Source organism: Sapajus apella, unplaced genomic scaffold (genome assembly GCF_009761245.1).
Source record: "Sapajus apella isolate SASKATOON/1434 unplaced genomic scaffold, GSC_monkey_1.0 scaffold24, whole genome shotgun sequence".
Taxonomy (NCBI): Eukaryota; Metazoa; Chordata; class Mammalia; order Primates; family Cebidae; genus Sapajus; species Sapajus apella.
In genome coordinates, this window is record NW_022436964.1 from 17,002,706 (window position 1) to 17,028,885 (window position 26,180).

General features: G+C 41.3%; 1 protein-coding gene across 5 annotated transcripts in view; it reads left to right on the plus strand.

Moving 5' to 3' along the window:
• The window catches only part of KANK1 (KN motif and ankyrin repeat domains 1), a 237,654-nt gene that overhangs the window by 107,640 nt on the left and 103,834 nt on the right, over positions 1 to 26,180 (plus strand). The window lies entirely within an intron of this gene.

Consider the following 26,180-nt stretch of genomic DNA (forward strand, 5'->3'; position numbering starts at 1 on the left):
AAAGTTACTTCCCAGGCTGAAATTTTCCCACCGTAAACTTAGGCCCATGGGCTGACACTGCACCTGTCTTCCTTGGCAGAAACTCCAGTCACCAGGCCAGTTGGTGACACGTGCGTGTGCACATTTCAAATTGCTTCATCCGCTTTCCTCTCTCCTGCTCAGGTTTCTCATGGGAGTAGGCTCCATGGAAGACTTCTCTCTTTTGTGAAAAAGAAAACACATATTTATAGAATGGAATATCTTACTGAAAGAGGATGTGGGCAGAGTGAAGGATGACATGAATCCTGACCCTTCTTAGTCAATAACGTTTATGGAATCACTCTCCGGATGCCACACTTATTGTGGGCAATTAACAAAAAAAATCAGTTTGGCCCACCTGCCTCCTATTATAATTCATCCTGCATGCAAGGCATCACCCTGAAGATCATTTCAGTACTACCCATGGAATTCTGCTTCCTTTGGGCAAATAAAAGTAGTCCCAGGAATTAAATATACGGATTAGACCCCATGTAATTTAAAACTATGGCATTCATTGAAGAAGCTCTTAGCATATTCTTTTTTTTTTTTTTTTTTTTTTTTTCCCCCCTGAGACAGTCTTGCTCTGTCACCGAGGCTGAAGTACAGTGGTGTGATCTGGGCTCACTGCAACCTTCACCTCCTGGTTCAAGAAATTATCCTGCCTCAGCCACCAGAGTAACTAGGACTACAGGCACATGGCGTCACACCTGGCTAATTTTTGTATTTTTAGTAGAGACAGCGTTTTACCATGCCAGGCTGGTCTCAAACTCCTGACCTCAAGTGGTCTGCCCACCTCAGCCTCCCAAAGTGCTGGGATTACAATCGTGAGCCACCATGCCTGGCCCCAGATCACATTTTTGAAATGAAGAAACAGATACTATCTTTTTGTCAAAATATTTAAGAAAACATAATTTTTTTTAAAGCAAGGATTGCATCATTTAAGAAAACATTCACTCCTAGGCATCTGAATCACTGCTTCATATGCACAGTAAACATCCACGAAATGATTTTTTAAAAACTATGAGGCCAAGTGCAGTGGCTCATGCGTGTAATCCCAGCACTTTGGGAGGCCGAGGTGGGCAAGAGATAGAGACCATCCTGGCTAAAATGATGAAACCCCGTCTGTACTAAAAATACAAAGTTAGTTGGACATGGTGGCATGCGCCTGTAGTCCCAGCTACTCAGGAGGCTGAGGCAGGAGAATCGCTTGAACCTAGGAGGGGAAGGTTGCAGTGAGCTGAGATCGTGCCACTGCACTCCAGTCTGGGTGACAGAGTGAGACTCATCTCCGCCCTCCCCGCAAAAAAAAGTGAATGCCAGAGCTTGCTTAATTTTTTTTTTTAATCTCCAACCACAATACCCAAATTGGTTATCTAGGAAGTGATGCTTCCATTCAGTAAGAAAGCTCCTGCACACTGGGTGGACAGGCAGTGTTTTCTCCTCTCATTCCTGACATTTAATATCTGTCCTGAGGCAAAATTTGTTCCACCTTATTAATCCAAGTACAAGCCATTGCTCCTTACAAACCTTAAAACGGAGAATAAACTTGTCAATGAAGAGAAATAGAAAATTAGAGAAAATAACCACACTACTTATTTTTAGGTACTTTGTGACTTAAGAAAATGTTTTTACATGTGGACTCTATATTTTCCGAACTTATATTGAGTATCTTTTGGTCAAAATCCACAGGACCTTTAGGAGGGAAAATGGCCATAGCTAAGTCTCTCTTTTTTACCCAGGTCAGTTAAAAGCTTCCTTGTAGATCTGAATCCTCAGATATTGCTTTAGAGTCGACACTTAAAGGAATAGGGGAGAGCTACAGTGCTTTTGAATTTCAGAAAGGGCTCCTATTTGTGCCTCAAGAATAGTTTGTATAAATGTTATGTTTCAAGCCACACAGTACTTATAAAAAGATTTCACTGTTTAATTTATCTAGTTGGGTAGAAGAGGGGCAAGACAGAACAAAGCAGTATTAAATCAGGGCAGCAGCATCAGGGACAGACTGATGTGGGAGGGACTTCTTTCTTGGGACAGGTACTTTGCCTATTGTCAGATTTGGGTGCCCATTTGCTTTAAATTTTGAAAATGTGTGAGTATTAACACAAGAGCCATCATTAGTTCAGAATAGCTGAATTGATCATTCTTTCAGAATCAAATGTGCTACTGTGTAATCATAATAGCTTTCCAGCTAGGGAAAAAGGTAAGTGATGATCCAGAAGAAATTTTACCTTTGACTTGTGGGTGTGCACGGACTGTAGAATGCAGATGTTCGCAGATCAGCCGTACTGTAATTTTCAAGGATTTCATATGTAGTATATTACCATATTAAAATGTTGAAATGTTAAAATAATAATTTGTGATGATTTTTAAATACTTTAAACAGACTCTTCCACTGGTGAGACTGTTTTTCCAAGTATAGTGAGCTGGTTTAAATTCTTTTGTTGTGACCGGGTGTGGTGGCTCATGCTTATAATCCCAGCACTTTGGGAGGCTGAGGAGGGTGGATCACCTGAGGTCAGGAGTTCAACACCATCCTAGCCAAAATGGCAAAACCCTGTCTCTACTAAAAATACAAAAATTAGCCGGCATGGTGGTGTGTGCTTGTAGTCCCAGCTACTAGGGAGGCTGAGGCAGGAGAATCACTTGAACCCAGGAGGCAGAGGTTGAACTGAGATTGCACCATTGCACTCCAGCCTGGGTGACAGAGCAAGACTTTGTCTCAAAAAAAAAAAAAAAAAAAAAATTTGTATTCTCAGTTGTCTAGTTCAGGTGTAGGCAGGCCAGAAAACTTTGTCAGGTACACTAGTTCTTCCGAAATGCTCATACTCATACCCTCTATTACTCAGTATCATTAATCACATCCATTCCTTTCCCACCCTGTCTTGGAATAGGATATTAATTCTTAAATGACCTGCCACCTAAATAAAACCTGCTTTCAGGGGCCAAAAGGTAAGCAATACGTAATTTTTTTTTTTTTTTTTTTTTTTTTGGTTCACTGCAACCTCTGCCTCCCAGGTTCATGCCATTCTCCTGACTCAGCCTCCCTAGTAGCTATGATTACAGGCACGTGCCACCACATCCACCTGATTTTTTGTATTTTTGGTATAGACTGGTTTTCATTATGTTAGCCAGACTAGTCTCAAACTCCTGACCTCGCGATCCGTCTACCTTGGCCTCCCAAAGTGCTGGGATTACAGGCTTGAGCCACAATGCCTGGCCAGCAACACATAATTCTTTGCAAGAAAAGCAAAATAACAATGATAATTATAACTTTTAAAAATTCAATATTGGGGTGTAATAGAATTCAGTAATACAAGATTTGATTGGGAATAAGAAATAACACCTCTTTTTCTTCTAAATGACTGCAGCCCTCTTAACAGTTTTACTCTTAACCAGTTTTGGGGTACCAGTTTACTAATTTATCAAATTCCATATTGGAAATTAGTCGTCATTTGATTAACCAGAGCCTCTTGAATCAAATTCTCTAGTTTATTATCTGCCATCTGATCTCAATTCTCATTTAGGGGATAAATTTGCCAAAATGCTTTTAAAATGCCCAATACTAGAAATATAAGCTATTAAATTCAGTCTCTTCTCTGTTTTCAGACTCCTTTCTTTTGGGGAACCTAATGTATTTAGCTAAAAATTTTACTTTGGGGCCTCACCCGATAAAGGTAAATAGAAAACTGACAGCTGTCACATAGCATACGTATTGGTTAATAATTGCAACCAAAGATAAATTAATAACTTTGAACTATTTATATTAGCTCCACCAAAATTATATAATTAAATTTGGCTTTATGTAGTAAAACCTTTATGTAGTAAATTTGGCTGACTGTAGTAAAAACAAGTGTGAGCAAAGTCTTTATATGCACTGAGTCAGGATTGAATTCCACGTAATACTGACTTTGCAAGTGTGGAAATTCTCAAGTCATCGTTAACCAAAAAAGTGATTTCACACAGGGATTTCTGACCATGTGGCCCATTGGTAGGGAAAAAAAACACACACATACAAAAGCTTTTCACCCTGGTGATTTTATACTGTATATTTACTCTGATCTTAAACTGCAAGGAACAGAGATTCTAGGCAATTAGTCTTTTTTTTTTTTTTTTTTTTTTTAAGTCTGAAACTCGATAATCCATTTCTGCCTTTCCATGACTAGTGGACATTTCATTCCTCCAGCCAGTGGTGAGTTCCACTCTCCTTTGCGCTCAGCAAGAGCGTAGGTTGCCCTCCCATCTGCGAAGCAGAGCCTACCACAAATGCAGCTCAGATCTCAGTTTCCAGCCCTGCTTTCTCTCTCGCTTGTTCCTGACTCCACACATTACCCACTGTGGCATCTTACTTTGTGGGCGTCACCTGTGAACTGTGCCCTCGCTGGTGGAAGGGGTGCAGTGTAGATGGGAGAAGAAATCCAAGTGTTCCACCAGAGGGCTTTGGTTTGTTCTGGGGACCCCTAGTGTTGCTAAAGCCTCTTGGGAAGGGAAGAGGAAGAAAAGTTTATACTAAGTTTGGTTTTTATTAAAAATTTTTTCAGCTTTTCTTTAAACTGATAGATTGAGGATCTTTTTCTACTTTTAGAGCACTTGTTGGTTTGTTGTGTCATGGGAATTTACAAGGGATGGACGGAATAGGGGGATAAGGAGTGGTCTAATATGGTTCAGTAGAAGAATACCTGAGACGTATTTAAATTCATTTGAAACTGATGACTTGTACTTTTAGTCTCCATAAAAGACTTCCCTTGGAGCACAAAGAAGCTTGTAATCGGAGTATGTCATCACTTTGTGCTCTTCTTAGGCTCTGTGTGATGGGGCACTGCGGTGGGTGTGGTGAAAGATGGCTACAGTATAAATAAGGCATGGGCACTGCCCTGGAAAGAAGCTTAAAATCCAGTGGCAGTAAATGATAAATGCTTAATTACCTCAATGTCAGATGGATCTAATATGTACCTGGAGGGTTGCATAGAAGCATCCTGACAAGGGCGCCAAAAATACACAATGGGGGAAAGGACAGTCTCTTCAGTGAATAGTGCTGAGAAAACTGGATATCCACGTGCCAAAAAATAAAATTGGACCCTTAACACCGTAGACAAAAATCAACTTGAAATGGATTAAGACTTAACTGTAAGGCCTGAAACCATATAATTTCTAGAAGAAAACATGGAGACAAAAGCTTCTTAACACTAACTTTGGCAATGATTTTGTTGCTATTACCTGAAAGCACAGAGAACAAAAGCAAAAACGAAAGTGGGATGACGTCAAGCCAGAAAGCTTCTGTACAGCAAAGGAACAACCAGCAAAATGAAAAGGCAACATGCAGACTAGGAGAGAATGTCTACAAACCATATATCTGATAAGAGGTCAATGTCCATAATATGAGGAACTCATAAAACTCAATGCTGGGGGAAAAAAAAAAGAAGGGATGATGGAAAGGACCTTAATAGACACTTTTCCAACAGGTATATGAAAAGGTACTTGCAAGATGCAGTGGCTCACGCCTGTAATTTCCACATTTTGGGAAGCTGAGGCAGGCAGATTTCTTGAATTCAGGAGTTCCAGACCTGCCTGGACAACATGGTGAAACCCTGTCTCCATCAGAAGTACAAAAATTAGCTAGGCATGGCGGCATGCACCTATAGTCCCAGTTACCGGCAAGGCTGAGGTGACGAGGCTGAGGTGGGAGGATCACCTGAACCTAAGGAAGCTGAGACTGCAGTCAGCCAAGATCATGCCACTACACTCTAGCCTGGGCAACAGAGTGAGATTCTGTCTCAAAAGAAAGAAACAGACAGACAGAGAGAGAGACAGACAGACAGAGAGACAGAGAGGTGCTTGACATCACTAATCATTAGAGAAATACAAATGAAAACCACAATAAGATATTATCTCTCGTTTGTTAGGATGGCTGTTGTCAAAAAGACAAAGTATAACAAGTTTTGGGAAGGATAGGGAGGAAAGGGAATCCTTGTACCTTGTTAGTCATGGTGAAAATTGGTACAGACATTATGGAAATGAGTATGGAAGTTTCATAAAAATAGAACTGTATGATCCAGCAATCCCACTTCTGGATATATATTTAAAAGACATCAAAAGAGATACCTTCAGTTACATGTTTATTTCAGCATTATTCACAATAGCAAAGATACAGAAACAACCTAAGTGCCATTTATCCTAAGAATGGTTAAAGAAAGTGTGGTATATATATAGGATGCAATAATATTTAGCCATAAAAATGAGGAAAGCCTGCTATTTGCAATTAGATTAACGTGGAGGACATTATGCTAAGTGGAATAATCCAGACACAGAAAAACAAATACTGTATGATCTCAGTTATATGTAGAATCTAAAAAAGTTGAATTCACAAGCCAAGGGTAGAATGGTGATTGTCAGCGTCTGAGGCATGGAAGAAATGGTGAGATGTTCGTCAAAGGGTATAAACTTTCATTTACAAGATGAATATGTTCTGGAGATTAGTAAGCCTCCTTACTCTCTTCCCTTCCCATGCGGTGGGTAACTATGTGTGATGATGGATATGGTGATTAATTTGATTGTGGTAATCAATACACAATTTATATGTATATCAAATCATTACATTGTACACCTTGAATATGTACAATTTTTATTATATCTCATTAAAATTAGGGGAAAAAAACAGATGCCTCCTAAAAGTTGCATTAAAAACAATGATGACAACAGGCCAGTTGTGGTGGCTTCTGCCTGTAATCCCAGCACTTTCAAAGACTGAGGTGGGTGATCACTTGAGGTCAGGAGTTTGAGACCAGCCTGGCCAACATAGTGAAACCCCGTCTCTACAAAAAATACAAAAGTTTGTTCAGCGTAGTCGTTCCTGTAGTCCCAGCTACTCAAGTGGCTGAGGCAGTAGAATCAACCTGGGAGGTGAATGGTGCAGTGAGCCGAGATCACACCACTGCACTCCAGCCTGGGTGACAGAGCGAGACTCATCTCAAAAACGAAAACAACAACAACAACACACCAATATTTCCTTTAAAAATGCAAATGGAAAAAGGTTTGCCTTACCAAACCTCTAATGAGAGCCCATCTTCGAAGAAAATGAGTATATAGCCAGACAGGCTTCAGTTTAAACGTTGACTTGGACTTTATGCCCTGACTAAGCTATTTAAGTTTTTTAATTCTTAATTTCTAAATTATGAAATGGCAGTGGAATGGAATATAATACGACATTGTGTTTGTACAGTGGCCTCGGGTCTGAAAGGTGCTCCTAAGGGTGTGCAGCAATTAGCACTATTAGCGTCCTGGGCAAACCCACAGCCCACAGATCTCTTCTTTGGCAGCGAATTTTTGCAGATTAACTCTAAGAGCCAGATTTCTTCATGGAGGAAAAGACGGCTACTCTCACAGGAAAGATTTGTTTAAACATATTTTTTTGGTACATTTTTCTAAGTCCTTATCAAGTAGGGCCGGCCCCCAGATAAGAACTGTTGAGTGTTTAGCTGTAAGCCAGAGGTTGAGAATAGGAAATATTTGAGTCTTTAAGAACTTGAGTCCAACAAAAACGCTGGCTACCAACCTGACTGAGGTGAAATAAACCTTGTTTCCAGTTTCCCAGAAAAATTGTTTATTACTTGGCAAATCAAGATTGCCCATGTTTTTGTTTTTCTTTTCTCTCTTAATCTACAGGAAACTGGTGGGTTGGGTCTTCTCAGAGTTATCCGTTGTTAAAAGTTCTATATTTCTACAAACCTTCTTGTGTGAGGAATATCTGGGGGAAAAAAACACAACATTGAGATCACTGTTTAAAAATTAGTGTTTTGGACAGGTGTCTGCTTTTCTCTGCTTTGTTAACTAAAACAGCCCCCATAGAAACATTCTGAAAGAGTTACTCATACAAGTGTTCATAATAGAATGAATGGAAAGAAGTTTCAAATCTCCTTGACCAAACATGGATCTGTGCTTTAAAAAGCTCAGCTCCTGAGTATGTTGTTGCACTGTGTACTTAAAGACTATGACAGCTTAGCCTCTTTCCAGGTTTCCCATATCTCTCACCACTCAGTTCATTTCCCAATTTTAACCACTCTCCACCATCACCAGATGATCATTTTCATCCTGAGCCTCTTACTCCCACCTTAAATTACTTCAGAAACTCCCCTGTACTCCGTTCAACTTTCTGGACCTTCCCTTTAATGGTTTGCATTTGTGCATTCTACAGCTCTGTCTACTTGTTTTCTGACTTCAAGAGTCAGGAGACAAGCGGTCCCAGCTTCAGTTCTTCATCGATAAGATACAGAAAATATTCTCTAGGATTACTGAAGAGATAAAATAAGCAACTATATCTTAAATGTTTTATGTACTATAAAAGCATTGTGTGGCCCAATGCAGTGGCTCACACCTGTAATCCCAGCACTTTGGGAGGCTGAGGCAGGCCCATCATCTGAGGTCAGGAGTGAATGGCCAACATGGTGAAACCCCATCTCTACTAAAAATAAAAAAATTAGCCAGGCATGGTGGTGCACACCTGTAGTCCCAGCTACTTGGGAGGCTGAGGTGGGAGGATCGCTTGAATATGGGAGACGGAGGTTGAAGTGAGCTGGGTGACAGAGCGAGACTCCATCTCAAAAAAGAAAAAAAAGGCATGTGCCAATAAAATTATACTTCTTATTCTAGATATAAATATCCTGAATGCTCCTTTAGTCAGATTCTGTGTTTTTTCTTTTGTTGTAATTTTCACTTAGCAGAATGCTATACATAAATCAAGCCCTTAATAAGTCCCTATTAGTGAATACTGCCAGCATCTGGCCCTAGCCCTTTTTGACCTCAAATTTCTGAGGGCTGAAAATAGAAAAGGAAAAACATAAAACCCACCAATTCAGGACAGAATACCTTTGTGACAGTATTCTCACATCCACCCTCCGTCTTCCTGAAACTCATACCTGCAAAACCAAGATACAAGCTGGAATGGCATGATATTTTCACAATAGCAGACCGAAGTTAGACTCTAGAAGACAATTTTACAATGTATGAAAGCAGAGAGAAGACAGGCAGCTTCTGTTGGTGGTGTTTTGCACTGGTGTACACTGACGCTTCTCAGTCTCTTCACATTCTCACTCATTCTTTTAGTGTTCTGTGTAGCTACTTTGGTCTTTATTAATTCATGCTTATTTGATTTGCTCTTTTTTTTTTTTTGTACCCTTTATTCCAAGGCGCAAAAAAAAAAAAAAAAAGGTTGAGGGTGGACAACAGATAATGAACAGCACAGAATACCTTTCCTTAAATACTGCCTTCCTGGAAAATCTAGAATCATGAAGTGTAAGATACAGATTGTGCCCTAGATCATCCTGTGCTGCTCTTCATTTTATGGACAAGTCTACCCAGAAACACGTAATGGATGAAGGCAGAGCCTGGAAGAACCCACATCTATTCTCTCCTCTCTCCGTAAGCCACAGAGCCCTCATTGAGTACCCAGGGCTACTGGGTTGGAAATGGAAGTCCTCATCTTCTACCTGGGATTTCTCACTCCCAGCCACAGAGCTTCTCCCCCTCCCACTGGAAGCATTTGCCCAGGTGAGGACCTTTTTTCTCTCTTATCTCTGCTGATAAGCTTGATTATCAGGATATTCCAGGGGACCTAGAATTAAATCTCTTCTCCCAAGGCGCTCTTTGATGATGTTGAGGGTCTTTTTGCCAGTAATGAACAATCTTCTTGTTTTGAAGCTGCCTGTCTTCTATCAGGTTTAATACATTGTAAAGTTTTCTTCTAGAGTCTAACTTCAGTCTGCTATTGTGAAAACATCATGTCATTTCCAGCTTGTATCTTGGTTTTGCAGGGATGAGTTTTAGGGAGACCAAGAGAGTACTGTGTGCTTGTTTAATTAAGCACAAATACATCCTGTCTTGGATTGGTGGATTTTGTTCTTGTTTTTCCCTTTCTATTTTCAGCAACAGCGGTAACCAGCCCTCAGGAATTTGAGGCCAAATAGGGCTAGGGCCAGATGTTGGCAGTATTTATATATTCACTAACTAAAGATTTACTGAGGGCTTGATTTATATACAGCCTTCTGCTAAGTGAAAACTACAACAACAACAACATCTGACTAAAGGAGCATTCAGGATATTTATATCTAGAATAATAAGTATAATTTTGTTGGCAGAATGCTTTTACACTATGTAAAACACTTAAAATATAGTTGCATATTTCATTTCCTCTGTAATCCTAGAGAGTATTTCCTGTATCTTATCGATGAGGAATTAAAGCTGGGATAGCTTCTCTCCTGACTCCTGAAATCAGAAAACAAGTGGACAAAGCTGTCGCCTGAGCCCCAGCCTGCTTGTCTTCCGCCTGCTCCTGGCTACAGAGTCCTTAGTGACACTGCCTGTCTCTGATGTGCTTTCATTCCTTTCAGTGGGTAACTTGCCAGACTTTGTCTTGTTTTTGAGTCTTTGGTTTCTGTCTTGCCTTCTTCTTAACTTTGGTATGCTTAGCTCCAAACCCTGAGTAACTCCCAGAATGGGCCTTCCAGTAGGTGGGGATTCCTGTATTTCTATTCTCAGATGTGCATATTTTTATAGTTAATATCTGAAATTGGGATGCATCTTAAAATTGCCATGGAAGTTCGTTTCTTCAGTGTCTGCCTCTGCTGGTCACCTGAGTCGCTACTAAACTAAGACTAAAGTTTAGATTCCCTGTGTGAGGGCATTTGAACCACAGTGGTGGTGAGTTCAGAATGCAAATGCGAGTGACAACTGACTTAGGATTCGAATCTTCAGGGGAGATTATTCTGCCCAGTTCCCAGGTTTAAACATGCAAGGCTCCTTACCATCCCTTTCTGCATGGCAGGTTTCTTTGTGGCCTTTTGGTTCCCTGGATTCAAGTGGGGCTTCCCTGTTCAATTTCCCATCTTAGGCCGGGCACAGTCACTTACACCTGTAATCCCAACACTTTGGGAGGTTGAAGTGGGCAGATCACTTGAGGCCAGGAGTTGGAGATCAGCCTGGCCAGCATGGCAAAACCCCATCTCTATTAAAAATATAAAAAATTATCTAGGCATAGTGATGCATGCTATAATCCCAGCTACTAGGGACCCTGAGGCAAGAGAATCCCTTGAACCCAGGAGGTGAGGTTGCAGTGAGCTGAAATCATGGCACTGCACTCCAGCCTCAGCAACAGAACACCACTCTGTCTCAAAAAACAAAAACAAAAAATCCTCCCATCTTGCATGCTTTTGCTTTCTCAGTAGTACAAAAAATAATGTATGTTTATGATCAGTGGCATCTCAGATCTGATAAAACACAGTGTTTTGTCATGAGAGTTGCTCCCGACTGCTGATGGGGTTGCCTTGTTCAGCACTTTTTAGCACCAGGGGAGTAAGCGGTGTTCCTTGCTCCCCCCTCCCTCATGCTGAGGCTTTGCTTAGTCACCTGCTAAAACAAAAACCAGAGTGAATCACTAGTCACACTGTCTTCCCCCAGCCACAGTGGCAGCTGCCTAACTTGGTTTCATGCTGGTTGCACAGATGTGACAGAAATACAATGTTAATAAATATTTCTACCTGTAATGGAGAAACAAGCCATAAAAGTAGTTGTTTGCCATCTGCTCAGATACATTATTAGGAAAGGTGCTGACGTTTTGTGATTCAGTAATTTATTCTCATGCCTTCTGTGTGGTGCACATCACGTACAAATAAATTATAAACGACCAAACATATCTTGAGAGAAGTGCATTGGAAGAAGTGCATCCTGAGAGAAGCAAATATAAATACCAAATGATACCTGGTTCTCCCTTCTCCCAGTGGAGATCTCAACTCAGTTACAGTGCCTCACAGTTGTAACCTATAGTGCAAATGTGTTGGAGATATAATACCTTGTACACATATGTAGAGAGAACTGGCATAACAAAGTAGAGAGCAGAATTAGACTAATGGGTACCCCAATCAGTGATTCAGGGAGAGGACCATGTTTTAAACAGCAGGCAATAACAACTCATTTACTCAGTGTTTTCTGTGTGTCAGGCACTGTACTAGGCACTTTGCTCATCTACAAGTGGAATGAGTGCTTGTTTTTCAAGAACAAACGGAATAACAATGAAAATAAAAGTGAAGGCCAGGTGCAGTGGCTCATGCCTATAATCCCACCATGCTGGGAGGCTAAGACAGGCCAATCACTTGAGGCCAGGAGTTCAAGACCACGCAGGATAACATGACGAAGCTTTGTCTCTACTAAAAAATACAAAAATTGGCAGGCGTGGGGGCATGTGCCTATAGTCCTAGGTACTCAGGAGTCTTAGGTGGGAGGACTGCTTGAACCTGGGAGGTCGAGGCTACAGTGAACTAAGGTCATGCCACTGCATTCCAACCTGGGCAACAGAGCGAGTCTCGTCTTAAAAAAAAAAAAAAAAAAAAAAAGGATAAAAAGTAATAATCTGAAGCATAGACTCGTTGTTTCAGGTGGAAGGCAAGAGGGGCTGCGGAAAGCTTAGGGCTGGTGTGGTGGTTCATGCCTGTAATCCCAGCACTTTGGGAGGCCAAGGCGGGCTGATCACCTGAGGTCAGGAGTTTGAGACCAGCCTGGCCAACATGGTGAAACCCCATTTGTACTAAAAATACAAAAATATAGCCAGGGGTGGTGGCAGGTGCCTGTAATCCCAGATACTTGGGAGGCTAAGGCACGAGAATCACTTGAACCTGGGAAGCAGAGGTTGCAGTGAGCCAAGACGGAGCCACTGCACTCCAGCCTGGGTGACAGAGCAAGACTCTGTTTCAAAAAAAAAAAAAAAGCAGCTTAGTCACGATTTAGTTGTTGGTTGTTTAAGGAAAAGGCCAAGTAAGTGTACAACTGGTTGGTAGAAATATGTATCTGGGTATAAGCGGTTCTAGGAGTGATATGTATCTTTTGCTGTTGTTATTGTTGTTTCTTTTCAATGTTAATATGTTTTGCATTGCATCACAAGTATTTCATTACTCCTTTGCCTTTGAGACAAAGGGCATGAATTTATAAGTTGAGCTGAAAATAGATTATATAGTACAGCTATGCCAAGAAAATAGTATTTATATAGTACAGCTGTGCCCAGCAAACAGAATTATCTATGCAAGTTATGCAGCCCACACAGAAAAAGAAATGCTGTTTGGCCTCACTTGCACCCCAGGATTTGTGGGGCTTCCTCCTTGGGCAGCCTTAACCAGGAAAATTTCCTAGTGTCAGTGGTAGTCCATCTCAAGATGTTAGACTTCTCCTTTCCGCTCCTTGAGAACCATCAACTATACCCTTGAGCTCAGCCATCCCACACACTGAGGCTTCTCATCTGTACTTCCAGCCCAGACCTCCCTCCTAATTCCCACACTATACCTCTGCACTGAAACAACCTCTAAGGGTCTCCTTCTTAACATTCCTCCTCCTCTAGGCAAGGCAAATCATGTCCACATCTCAGCCGGAGCAGTAATTACTGAAAACTAACCTAATCCAATGGCTCCTGAGCTCAGGTGTCTTTCAGAGACTCCTGCTGCTTCCAAAATAAAGTCCAACTGTTTAGCTTGGCGTGTAAAACCCTTAGTCACCCATCCCTTGTAATTTAACTCCTCGTACACCACCCCACCCTGTGGTCTCTTCTTGCCTTTGAATCTGCTCTGGGTGCTCTTTAAAGACTGTACTTCCTCCCCTTTAGGGCCGATTTAGTCATCTTGAAGCCTCATTTCATGGATGGTGTCCTCTGATAACCCTTCTCATTGCCAGTTTAGGTTATCTATTGAGCTCTCAGCTCACACCGATATAAGATAATGAGTATTTTAACACATTGGTAAATTACAGTATGCCATAACAACTTCCATCATTCTGTATTCCGTGAGTACAAAGACTATATCATTAATACCTGTCTCCCCAGGATTGTGTGTAGCCCTTAATAGTCACTTAATAAAGGCTTGAATGAAAAGGAAATAACATTTGACTCTCAATTTAAGTTCGACTTGGTATGGTCAAACTTTAGAAAGTGGCATTGAACTCCTTTTGAAGTCAGAATTCATGTTTTCCTTTAACATCAGATATTGGCAGCCAGCTTTTCCAGATTTTCTTGGCCAAAAATATTACTGAAATTTCATGCCCTTTGATTTTGATCTCTAAGATGATACATCAACAGCTTGTAATTATTTGTCTCAGTAATTGAGCTTTACCTTAGGGCTCTAAGAGAAGAGGTTAAAGGAATCAATGGTTTAGTAATTGTATTGTTAATCTTAAAATGAAAGTTGAATAGAAAATACTTTAAAAACTGGTTGAAAAGATAATTATTGAGAGCATGGAAAAGATAATTACTACATACTCTGTAACTGGTCCAGATGGAGGTTTTATGAAAAATAAAGCAGCCTGTAATTTTTTACAACTTTTTTGAAATGCAAGTTTAGCAACCTTCAGGCACAGGACAAGGCCTTCCTTTTGGATGGGTCTATTAAAATTAATTTTATAGCTGTACATCGACTCCCAAGGTGAGGGGCGGGGAGTACTCTTATCCTTCCACTAAACCACATTGAGGATTTATCTTGTAATTGATTATCATATTATCTGCTTTTATCCTCATTAGATAATGAGAGTGGGTGATTTTTTTTTTCTTTGTTTGAGACAGATTCTCGCTCTGTCACCCAGGCTGTAGTGCAATGGCATGATCTTGGCTCACTGCAACCTCCACCTCTCACATTCAGTTGATTCTGCTGCCTCTGCCACTCGAGTAGCTGGGATTACAGGCATGCATCACCATACCTGGCTAAGTTTTTTTGTAGTCTTAGTAGAGATGGGGTTTCGCCATGTTGGCCAGGCTGGTCTAGAACTCCTGATCTCGGGTCAGATCCGCCTGCCTCAGCCTCCCAAAATGCTGGGATTACAGGCATGAGCCACTGCACCCAGCCTAAGAGTGAGTATCTTAGCAAAGCAAAATATAGAGGTAATACGGCCCCCTCCCTCCACATCTTATGAGGTTCCTACCATTTTCTGTCCAATCGTGACTTTTTCTACACTCACTTTTAGTGCCCCATAAGAAGACTATTTAATGAAACCTTGTATGGACTGTTGATAAGAACCCAGCCCTTTTTTTCTTACCATTCAAGTTGCTTCCAACAGTGCTACCCCTTCTCCCAAGACTCTTACTTAATGTAGTTTCTCTGTCCATAGCACTGTATCCAGATTCCGAATACCTGGCATATGAGCGCTCAAGAATTCATTCTGACTCATCTTTCCAGGCTTACTGTTTAAATATGTTTTATTTGTTAATGTTTGAGACAGGGTCTCCCTTTGTCACCCAAACTAGTGTGCAGTGGCATGTTCATAGCTCACTGCAGCCCTGACCTCCTTGGCTCAAGGGATCTTTCTGCCTCAGCCTCCCAAGTAGCTGAGATTACAACAAGCACATGCCACCCCACCTGACTAAGTTTTTATTTTTAGTAGGGACAGGGTCTCCCTGTGTTGCCCAGGCTGGGCTCAAACTCCTAGCCTCAAGTGATCCTCTGGCCTCAGCCTCCCAAAGTACTAGGGTTATAGGCATGAGCGACTGCACCCTGACATAAAGATGCAGGTCAAAATCCAAGAAAACCTTGAAACAAATTGCCTTACAAAGTAAGAAAGGTTTATCTTTTTCATAACTTTGGAGATGAACTTCTGGGGTTAATTGATTTGTAATTGCCTAACTGTACAGACAAAGCCACTTCACTGAGACTGTGGTATTACAGTAAAGAAAGAGTTTAATTAGTGCTAGGCTAATGACATGGAAAATGGAGTTATGATTCAAATCAGTCTCTCCAAAGGCTCACAGGGTTAGGGCTTTTCAAGGGTAGTTTGGTTAGCAGAGGACTTAGGGAATGGGTGCTGCTGATTGGTTGGGGATGAAATTATAGGGCTGTGGAAAATTGTCCAATCCTGTGCCACCTCACCTGCACTGAGTCCACCTCTGGACTTCCTGGGTGGGCACAGGATTGGTTGAGTTGTGAGTTCTGGTTCCCAGTGGGGTCACTCAATTGCCTGAATGCAAAAATCTGACAAGCATCTCAAAAGACCAATCTTAGGTTCTACAATAGTGATATAATCTATAGGAGCAATTGGGAAGGTCACAAACCTTGTGACCTCTGACCACATGACTCCTGAGCAGTAAGGGATTATAGAAACTATGCCTACATTTTAGCAGAATTCAGGCCCTTCCCATAATTCTAATCTTGTGGCCTGTTAGCCTTACAAAGGCACTTTCAGCACATGAACAAGGAGGGGAATCAGTTTCAGGGAGGGACTGTTATCATCCTTGTCTCAAAGTTAAATTGTAAACTGAATTTCTCCCATGGTTCTCTTAGCCTATGCCCAGGAATGAACCAGCCTGTAAGGCCAGAAGCAAGATGGGGTTGAGCCATGCTAGATTTCTCTCACTGTCATAATTTTTGCAGAAGTGCTTTCAGATTTAGTGGCCCACTGATATCATTAGAGGCCCAGGTTCTTACTCTCACTTTACTCTGCCATCCACTATGTACTGGTACATCCTGAGCCTTACTCTGCCTATTGGCAAAATGCTACAGAAGTGCCAGGCATCAGCTGGGCACAGTGGCTCATGCCTGTAATCCCGGCACTTTGGGAGGCTGAGGCCGGTGGATCATGAGGTCAGGAGTTCAAGACCAGCCTGACCAATATGGTGAAACCTAGCTCTACTAAAAATACTAAAATTAGCCGGGCGTGGTGGTGTGCACCTGTAGTCCCAGCTACTCAGGAGGTTAAGGCAAGAGAATAGCTTGAACCTAGGAAGCGAGGTTGCAGTGAGCTGAGATCACACCACTGCATTTGGGCGACAGAGTGAGACTCTCTCTCAAAAAGAAAAAAAAAAAGGTGCCAGGCATCACATCTAGACAGGGCATCTTGTGGCTCTTGTAGGAGTGAGGAAATATTTCTCAGCCGCACCCGAAAGACATCTCATTGACCACAAATGAGTCACATGGCCATTTATAAACCAATCACAGCAAAAGGAATGCAGTTACTATGGTAACCAGCATAGGGGGAACAAAGGTGGAGTGTCAGCTACCAGGACTACCAGGCTTCCTTCTCTCCCTTTATATATCCCTCCTCCACCCTAACCCCAACCACTTTGACTTTCTCAGTGTGGCCCTAAAAAGCCTTGTGCCTGCCTACCACCAAACCTAATCTCTGCCCCTTCAGATTCTAGGTACCCCGCTCCCCAGGTCTTTACCCAAGTTCCCTTTGCTCCATGGAACTTTACTTGCCCACTCCCTGTTCTGCTTCTTTGGCACCTGTGGGAAGGTCACAACTCTCTAGCTGGACCCCGAGGTCCTTGGGGCATGCCTGTGCTGCTCTGTATTGCATCATGTACTTTGCAGAGAACCACAAACCCTGACTTTATTTGTGCAAACCTTTTCTCCAAAATGCTAAGACTAATATAACCCACAGATGGAAGTACTCTTAAGTCCTATTCTTAATCAGCCCCTTGAGACTGGAGCTGGTATTTAAAATGGAATAGTGATGTTCCTTTTCTGTTATTAGAATAATAAGAATTCTATTATTAGTAGAATAAGTTAATGTGGCATTCACAATTTATTAATGTCCCTTCATTTATTCATATTCCTTTTTATTCATTTTTTTTAAAATTGAGATGGAGTTTCGCTCTGTTGCTCAAGCTGGAGTGGAATAGAGATAGTGCCATTGCACTCCAGCCCATGCAACAGTGCAAGACCCCATCTCAAAAAACAAAACAAAAAACAACCTTCATTTAGGCCCAAAGAGCCAACCTCTCTCTCAGAGCCTTTTTTTTAACGAAGCCACTTTAGACTTTGCCAGCCCTTCTCTAGTCCCCTACTCAAACTGTTGTTTGTACCTTTCAGAAATATTTTATCTAGTGTTTTATTTATTTCGTCCAATTATGTGCCCTTTCTCCTCATTTTTTGACAGTTTCTACTTTATTCCACTCCTCCAACAACTCCTTAATTTCAGCTGAATCAGCAGAACTTCTGCTGGGTAATTGGAAGAGTTGTCCTTCTCTCAACCGTATTCTTTCTCAAATTTGCTGTTCCCAGGTCTTCTGTTTCCTTCAGACACTACCAAACAGTCTCATTATCTATCACAATAATGATGTGAAGGCTTCTGTTTCAGCATTTGTTGACTGTTCATTTCTTCTCTGGCCTTTCATTGTCTGTGACAGTACTTTGTTTAGAAAATGGAGGGTAGGATGACATTTATGTAGTCCATTTCATGTGGTTCAACATTCACTTCATTGTGACTAATGATGACTGATAGCTGATGTCAAAGTAGTGTTTCTTGCAGCAAAGTTTCATAAATTTTAGCATGCATCAGAATCACTTCAGGTACGTACTCAAGTACATATTGCTGGGACTTATCTTGAAGGATATCTAACTCACCAATTCTGGGTTGAGACCTGAGAATCTGTATTTCTGTTAATTTCCCTGATGATGCTAATGCTTTATTTGGGGACTACACTTTGAGAACCACTGTCCTATGGGACCAAGAAATAAGCCAGGAATTAGTGTATATTTTTTCTGGTTAAATATTTAATGTTAAGATATTTAGAACTTTTTTAGGTAGGTGTTTCTGAGACACTTCTCCTAATAGTGAGTCCTCAGAGTGTTTCATGTTTGACTTCCAATATGTTATATATTTTAAAAAGAACTCTTAAACTGGAACAGATGGGAAATTGCCTTCAGCATAAGAAAAGCCAATATTTTTTTGTAAGTCCCAAAAGCAGCTCTTGGGGTTGATTGATTCAGTGGCTCAAGGAAACCATCAGAGGCTCTGGTTCCTACTCTCATTCCACTGTGAGTGTACCATGTGCTGGTACATCTTCAGACTCACTCTGCATAGTGACAGAATGACTGTAGAAGTGCCAAACATTGGCCGGGCATGGTGGCTTACACCTGTAATTCCAGCACTTTGGGAGGCTGAGGCGGGCGGATCACCTGAAGTCAGGAGTTCAAGACCAGCCTGACCAACATGGAGAAAACCCATCTCTACTAAAAATACAAAATTAGCTGGGCATGGTGGTACATTCCTGTAATCCCAGCTACTGGGGAGGCTGAGGCAGGAGAATCACTTGAACCTGAGAGGCGGAGGTTGCGGTGAGCTGAGATCACACCATTGGTGCCGTTGCACTCCAGCCTGGGCAACAAGAGCAAAACTCCATCTCAAAAAAAAAAAAAAAAAAAAAAAAGCGCCAAGCATCATATCCAGATCACATACAGATGTACACTGTTTAATATCCAGGCTTATGCAGTATCAGTAACTATTAGAGAAACCAAAATGGAGGATCCAGAAGTTCTTATCAAATATAATCCTTAAGATACAAACAAAGCAGTCATTGAGTAGTTTCTTAGCCCATTTTCTCTGGCTTATGGTAGAATTCCTGAAACAGGGTAGCATATAAAGAAATTTGTTATAGGTATGGAGGCCGAGAAGTTCAAGGTCAAGGGGACATACGGTAAAAGCCTTCTTGGTGGTACCAATAAAGCCTGCTGAGCTGGAGTGTCACTTGAATCACATTCGCCACTTTTGCTTTGTTCCTGATGTTTTGCTCTCCTGTCATCATCTTGCCTTTCAAGAAGGTAACTAACTTGTTACCCTCTGCTATGTCAAAGATATTGTTTGGTTCAGGATAAGCATATGAACAGAGTTTTAGATAAATCTCTATTTCTTGGCCATTGAGGCTCAAGTTATATTGTTAGCACCAACTCTATAAAGTGCCTCAATGTGTTTTTTCAACGAAAGGCAAAATATTTGGCAAAGAATGTTTTAATTCTTTACCTGTAGGTTCTGGGCAGACTTCACGTTTCCATTCTTTTGAGATAGATTGACTTTGTTGTCTTTCATAAACTTGTTAAATTTGCCCTCTGCCCTTGAAGAAGCGCTTGGTTCCTTCTAATAATTGTCTGTAGATTCCTCTAATACTCCATCAGAGTATTGACATTTTCTCTTCACAGAGTGATTCTTCTCTCTGCCATTCAGTTTGACTGTGTTATTGCCAGGAAGAGACAGATAACGGGACATCAGCAATGTCCACAACTTAGGAGCACTTCATTCCTTTTTCCCTACAGCTGAGCAAGTAGAATTAACTGTACTTATTTTTGTGTATTTTAATACATTCGCCTGAGCAAAGTCAGTGATCTAAAAGCTTTATAAAATGAATAGTGCATAACAAAATCACACCTTGATGTAAGTCCTGCCTTCCTACAAGAGTCCCATAAAAACACTCTTAAGAATACTTTTCCTCCACAGATCTGATTGCCAAACACTTTGTCTCACTAGGCTTTAAGAGGTCTCTTCAAAGCTGTCATTTTACTTCAGCTGGGATTACATTCCACCCTATTTCACTTAAATATACACCTTCCCTTTAATTTTCTCTCATATCATTGGTAGTAATCAATGTGGCAAGAGTTCACTTTCTTTTCACATGGAGATTTGATCTTAGATTATTTAATTTAATTTAATTAAATTATTTATTTGAGACAGAGACTCACTGTATTGCCCAGGCTAGAGTGCAGTGGCACGATCTTGGCTCACTACAACCTCTGCCTCCCTGGCTGAAGTGATTCTTGTGCCTCAGCCTCCTGAGTAGCTGAGACACTACCACACCTGACTAATTTTTGTATTTTTAGTAGAGACAAGGTTTCACCTTGTTGGCCAGGCTAGTCTTGAACTCCTGGCCTCAAGTGATTTGCCCATCTTGGCCTCCCAAAGTGCTGGGATTACAGACACAAGCCACTGTGCCTGGCCTATCTTAAATGATTTACCAAACAGTGCCACACCTTCTGCCCTCTGTGAGTGTCTCAGGCTCTAAGTAAAGTGTCTTGTCTTCGTCTTTTCAGGCTGCTGTAACAAAATGCCACAGGCTGTGTAATTTATAAGCACCATAAATTTATTGCTTACAGTTCTGAAGACTAGGAAGTCCAAGATCAAGGTGCCAGCAGATTCAGTGTCTGGTGAGGGCCTGTTCCTCATGGATAGTGCCTTCTATGTCCTTACATGGCAGATGGGAAAAAGAGCTAACAAGCTTCCTCAAAATCCTTTTGTAAGGGCACGAATTCCATTCATGAGGGCTCTACCTTGGTGATTTAATCACCTTCCAGAGGACCCACTCTTAATGCCATCATCTTGAAGGTTTGATTTCAAAATATAAATCTTGGTGGATGCAAACACTGAGACCATAGTAGTCTCCCAGACCTCATTGTATTCAGCTTCGTTTTAGGATAACTCTACATTTGAATTAAGAAACCGAGAGTTTGTATTCTCAACTCTATGCTTCATGAAATTAAATACTGTTGGCTTCTCATTCTCACTGCTCAGGCAGGATTAGTCCATCTGAATGAAAACTCCCTTTGGCGGGGGCACACACCACCATATTTTATCTTATTTTTTTGAGACACAGTATCTCTGTTGCCCAGGCTGGAGTGCAGTGGTGTGATCTTGGCTCACTGCAGCCTCCGCCTCCCGGGTTCAAGTGATTATCGTGCATCTGCCTTCCGAGTAGCTGGGTTTACAGGTGCATGCCATCACGCCCAGCTATTTTGTTTTTGAAGTGGAGTCTCATTCTGTCTCCCAGGCTAGAGTGCAATGGCACGATCTTGGATCACTCCATCTCTGCCTCCCAGGTTCAAGTGATTCTTCCACCTCAGCCTCCTGAGTAGCTGGAATTACAGGTACCCACCATCATGCCTGGTTAATTTTTGTATTTTTGTAGAGACGGAGCTTGACCATTTTGGTCAGGCTGGTATTGAACGCCTGACCTCAGGCGATCCACCTGCCTCAGCCTCCCAAAGTACTGGGAGTATAGGCGTGAGCCACCGTGCCCGGCCTAAATTTTGTATTTTTAGTAGAGGCGGAATTTCTCCATGTTGGCCAGGCTGGTCTAGAACTGCTGACTTCGGGTGATCTGTCCACCTCAGCCTCCCAAAGTGCTGGGATTACAGGCCTGGCCCACTGCACCTGGCTACCATTTTTAAATGTCTATATTGCAATGAAATTTTAAAAGGTATAGCTAAATTTTGATGTAAGCTTATAAATAGATGTTGCCAAGAGCCATGTTGATTTGATAGCCCAAACCAATTTTCCATTTACACTAGTTACATACTTCAAGTCTGAAAAATGTAGTCTAGTGTGGGAAAAAGGCCTGTGATGGTGAGAGATGCAGTAAGAACTGATAATTAATGCAATCAGATGTGAACAGTATGTTTAAGGGTAGTCTGGACATGAATGTGTATACTCTGTCTTTATCAGATAAACAAAGTCTTTTTACCTAGTGGTTGTTTCCTGAGTTAAAAGAATCCTCCTTATCGGATATCTGCTTTGGTCACTGGAGGGAAGGTAGATCACTGGACGGAACGTCTTGTTGATCCTCCTTGTTTCTGAGTACTCTGAGATGGGTTTGTTTTATGAAATGAGTAAGATTATCTCTACCACCATCAACAGCATGCAAATGGAGCTGCTGCACCAAGTTCAGGGTTTTCTACTAAACAATGGGATTCCAGAAAATTTTATGGCATATTACCCTGTACTGGAGAAACTTGGAACAGAGGCATCCTCAAATCCTAACTGCAGGGAAGCTTAGCCTATGTCCTTGGCTGATGAGGGTATGATTCAGTAAGAAAGAACCCAGTGATTTTTTTCTCTACCTATCTTATATCTTACTCTCTTGCCATTTCTTCTAAACCTTTTCATCCTATCTTAATCTTCACTGACCAACTTACCCTGATATTAATGATCAAGGAAATTCATACATTCTGGGTTTTTAGGAACTACTTTATTGAGGTATAATTCACAAACTATACAGTCCCCCCTATGATGCAGTGGTTTTTAGTAACGTCACATAATCGTACATTTTCAAAAGCCCATTTCCCTGACAACCCCCACATACCCGCCAGCACTAGACAGTCATTATTCTGCTTTCTGTGTCCATGGATATGTTAAATACTGTGTTTTAGTTGGGGATAGGATGCCCATAGTCAGAAAGGCTGAGCTTATGTGAACTGTTGGCTTGGATTTCTGTGCGAATTAAGCTAGCTTACTTCTGACGCAGCAGATGCTGGACTTTTTAACATCTTTCCTCATTGTGCTTCCTGACTTGTTACCTCTGTATCATAAAAGCATGAGAGGCCCTAGAATAAATGAGCCTGCAGAAAACTGCATGGTTAAGTTACCCCATTTGTGTTTTACAAAGGTAATGGAAGGGAATAACCTTTATCTTTGAGGGACACATACAAAAAGCCGTTTCCTCATCCTCCCTAACCCCAAAAAATAGACATTTTTACATCAGCTTCTCTAAATTGACTTACACTTGAACAAACTGAAAACTCTAAGAAGAGTAGAGCTTAGCTGGCAGGCCTGGTTTTGAACAAGTATTTGATTTTGCTAATCTTGGTAGTGCATAAGGTTACTTTTGTAAATTTCCTGTAGAAAAATTCTTGGTTCTTGGACACACTCAGCTACCAGAACAGAGAGATGGTTTACATTTCTATGAATTACCAGCTGATAAAATTTTCCTCCTTTGAATGGAAGAAAAATTCAAGGCAGACAAGAATTTTTGTGGCAGGTAACCCTTATTTAAAATTTATTTGAATTTCTAGAGGCGAATTAATTTATTTCTCGGTCTTTCACAATAAATAGGTGGCTGTCACCTTTTTTTTTTTTCTCTAGTGAGCTTCTACTATAGAAGCAAGAAAGTTAGTGCTTCCTTTTGATATTTTGAGAGTTTTATTTTTGGGCCTCTCCTTGGCTGTCTTTCCTCCTTGTAAAGCCGGTGTCGAAGTAATGGCGATGTTAAGTATGCTTAGCGTTCTAAATTTTTTTTAATGCATGTTTATTACTAAGTAATTTATCTTCTTTTCTTCCACTTTGTGGCTCCTTATTAAATAGGGTGGGACCTTTTAATAAACAAAACAAAAAAGAGAAAAGCCTATTTGGAAACATATAAAAATAGCACAGGATAGTTCATTTTTAAGGTTCTAGTTAGATCACAGTTTGGAAAGATCTTATTCCTTTAAAAAAAGAAAGTTTTGAACTGAGGATCTGTGAAGGTGGGAAGTGACCCTCATTCATCTCCATCTTCCTTTGAAATTTTATACAGATTTTTGGTGGCGGTGGGGGGGTGGTGTCCGTCTGTATTTTCTGGTGAGAAGATCCATAACTTTCATAAGCATCAAAGCCACTACCTTTAAATATCTTTTTGATTGCTTTTATTGTAGTTGTTGTTTTAAAATCTGCTTTTTGCCATTTAAAGACATCTTTCAAATATTAGTTAACTCTTGAATGTTTCTTTGCAGAATAAGATCCTTTTGCAGTACATTTTTTTGTTTTTTTAATACCTACCTGAAATTTTGGTCCAAGCTCTAGGGGCCTTATTCCGTAAGAATTTGGTTTAAAAGCGAAAGATTTTTGATGTAAACAAATTTTGTTTGTTTGTTTGTAGCGATAGGGTCTCACTGTGTTGCCCAAGCTGGTCTCGAACTCCTGGGCTGATCCTTCTGCATAGGTCTTCCAAAAGTGTAGGGATCGCAGGTGTGTGTCAATGTGCTCAGTACTGATTTGTGGGGTTTTTGTTTTGTTTTGTTCTGGAGACAGAGTCTCACTCTGTTGCCCAGACTGGAGTGCAGTGGCATGATCTCGGCTCACTGCAACCTGTGCCACCTGAATTCAGGCAATTCTCCTGTGTCAGCCTCCCAGGTAGCTGGGATTACAGGTGCCTGCTTTTGCACCTGGCTAATTTTTATATTTTTGATAGTGATGGGGTTTCACCATGTCGCCCAGGCGGGTCTCAAACTCCTGATTTCAGGTAATCCACCCGCCTTGGCCTCCCAAAGTGCTGGGATTACAGGCGTGAGCACCTAGCCTTGATTTGTTTTTGCATGTGAGATAATGTGTGTTCTAGTGCAGTATGGTGTGTCATAAAGAGCATGATTTGTTCTTACTGATGCAATGAATACATTGGTTCTTCTACATGCAGTAGAATGCTGGTGATGTGGTAATTTTAGTCGCCAGTCTTTTTAATCTCTATAACAGAAGAAGCAGAAGTAGAGCAGATCCTGGCCTTGTAGGTCTAGAGACCGAGCTATAATGTCTTCCAGGAAAGCACTTAACCAGAACACAGGTTTATAAATTGCTATGGTTACTAAGGTTTCAATCAAGATGTTAAGTACCTATGATTTGGGTGTATGTGCTACCCTTTTGAGAAGCATTGATGAGTTCATTCCCTCTCTGCTATCAAGAAATACCAGAGACTGGGCAATTTATAAAGAAAGGGGGTTTAATAGGCTCACAGTTCCACATGCCATGTGGGAAGCATGGTGGCTTCTGCTTCTGGGAGGCCTTAGGAAACTTAGAATCATGTCAGAAGGCAAAGGGGAAGCAGGCACATCTTATGTGGCCAGAGCAGGAGGAATAGTGAGAGGAGTGACGTGCTACACACTTTTAAACAACCAGATCTCGCGGTAACTCACTCACTATCACTAGAACAGCACCCAGGGGATGGTGCTGGCCCAGTCATGAGAATTCTGCCCCTGTGATCCAGTTACCTCCCACTAGGCCCTACCTCTCACACTGGGGATTACAGTTCAACATGAGATTTGGTGGGGACACTGATCTAAACCATATCAAGCATTAATATTCCAATTAACCTGTGTGAAAAGGAACTGAATTCTGCTGTGAAATTTTTTAAGAATTAGGCCTAGGAAATGCCTGGTGGCTCACACCTGTAATCCCAGCACTTTGAGGGGCTGAGGTGGGCAGATCACTTAAGGTCGGGTGTTTGAGACCAGCCTAGCCAACATGGCAAAACCTGTCTCTACAAAAAATACAAAAATTAGCCAGTCATGGTGGTGAGCACCTGAAATCCCAGCTTCTGAGGAGGCTGAGGCAGGAGAATCCCTTGAACCTGGGAGGTGGAGGTTGCAATGAGCCAAGATCATATACTGCCCTCCAGCCTGGGTGACAGAGACTCCATCTCAAAAAAAAAAAAAAAAAAAAAAAAAAAGTCTTAAGATAATAATCAGTGAAATAGAAGTAATATTTTTAAGAAATGAAATCCCTAAAGCTTAAAAACTAATGTATAAAATTACCAATTTTTATACATTAAGGATTTCATTTTTTAAAATATGACTTGGGGCTGGGCATGGTGGTGGCTTACAATCCCAGCACTTTGGGAGGCCAAGGCAGGAGTTCAAGACCAG